Below are 1,656 nucleotides of genomic sequence, written 5' to 3' on the forward strand. Positions count from 1 at the left end.
CAGAACAGGAACAAATAAATACCCTAATGCTGCACCTTCAACAACTAGAAAAGGAAGAGCAAACCAAACCCAGAGCCCAAAGACGGGAAGACATCATAACAATTAGAGCAGAAATTAATTCAATTGAGACAAAGAAAACAATTCAAAGAATTAACAAAGGAAAAAACTGGTTCTTTGAAAGGTTAAATAAAATCGTTAAGCCCCTAGCCAACGTCATCAAAAAGAGGAACGAAAAAAAATTCAAATACAAGCAATAAGGAATGAAAAATGTGTAATTACCACAGACTCAGTGGAAATTCAGAAGATTATCAATAGCTAATTGAGAATCTTTACTCTCACAGAATAGAAGAACCAGAAGGAATGGACAGATTCCTAGAAAGGTACAAATTACCACAACTGAATTGACAAGATATAATCACTCTCAATAGCCCAATAATAGCCAAAGAAATACAAGATGTAATTAAAAACTTACCGGCAAAGAAAAGGCCAGGTCTGGATGGATTCACAGCTGAATTCTACAAGACATTTAAAGAAGATGTAGTCCCTATACTCCTCAAACTCTTCCATGAAATTGAAAAGGAAGCAATCCTCCCAAAATCATTCCTGGAGGAAAGTATTAACTCTGATACCAAAACCAGGGAAAGATGCAACTAAGAAAGAGAACTACAGGCCAATCTCACTCATGAACATGGATGCCAAAATCCTCAATAAAATCCTAGCAAATAGAATACAGCAAATCATCTAGAAAATCATAAACCATGAGCAGGTAGAATTCATCCCAGGGATGCAAGGATGGTTTGATATTCGAAAATCTAAAAATGTAATACACTATATCAATAAAGCGAAAACTAAGAACCACATGATCATCTCACTTGATGCAGAAAAGGCTTTTGACAAAGTCCAACACTCATTCATGTTCAAAGTCCTGTAGAAAATTGGAATAGATGGCCTCTAGTTCAATCTGGTAAAAGCCATTTATGAAAACCCAATGCCTAACATAATTCAAATTGGGGAAAAACTGAAATTTTTTACTCTTCGAACTGGTACAAGACAAGGATGTCCTCTATCACCACTCCTATTCAATATAGTTCTGAAATCATTAGCTATAACCATTAGACAAGGGAAAGTAATAGAAGGAATAGGAATAAGTAAAGAAGAAGTTAAATTATCATTATTTGCAGGTGACATGATACTTTACTTGGAAGACCCAAAAAACTCCACAAAGAAGCTGCTAGAATTAATGCAGAAATTCAGTAGCATAGCAGGTTAAAAAGCCAATGCCCAAAATCAATAGCATTCCTCTACACATATAACAAACACACTAATAGGGAAATTATAGAAACAATACCTTTTGCAATAGCTCCAAGAAAAATGAAATAAATACCTTGGAATTCATTTAACTAAAGAAGTCAAATGTCTTTTCAAGGAAAATTACAGTACTCCTAAAAAAGAGATCATAGAGGATTTCAGAAAAGTTAAAGATATTCCATGCTCCTGGATAGGAAGAACCAACATTGTGAATGGCCATACTCCCAAAATTGCTGTACAGATTTAATGCAATCCCTATCAGACTACCACCAACATACCTCACAGACCTAGAGAAATCATTCCTAAAACTTATCTGGAACCAGAAAAGACCTAGAATAGCAAAGGCAA

This window comes from Octodon degus, unplaced genomic scaffold (assembly GCF_000260255.1).
Source record: "Octodon degus isolate 3935 unplaced genomic scaffold, OctDeg1.0 scaffold00137, whole genome shotgun sequence".
Taxonomy (NCBI): domain Eukaryota; kingdom Metazoa; phylum Chordata; class Mammalia; order Rodentia; family Octodontidae; genus Octodon; species Octodon degus.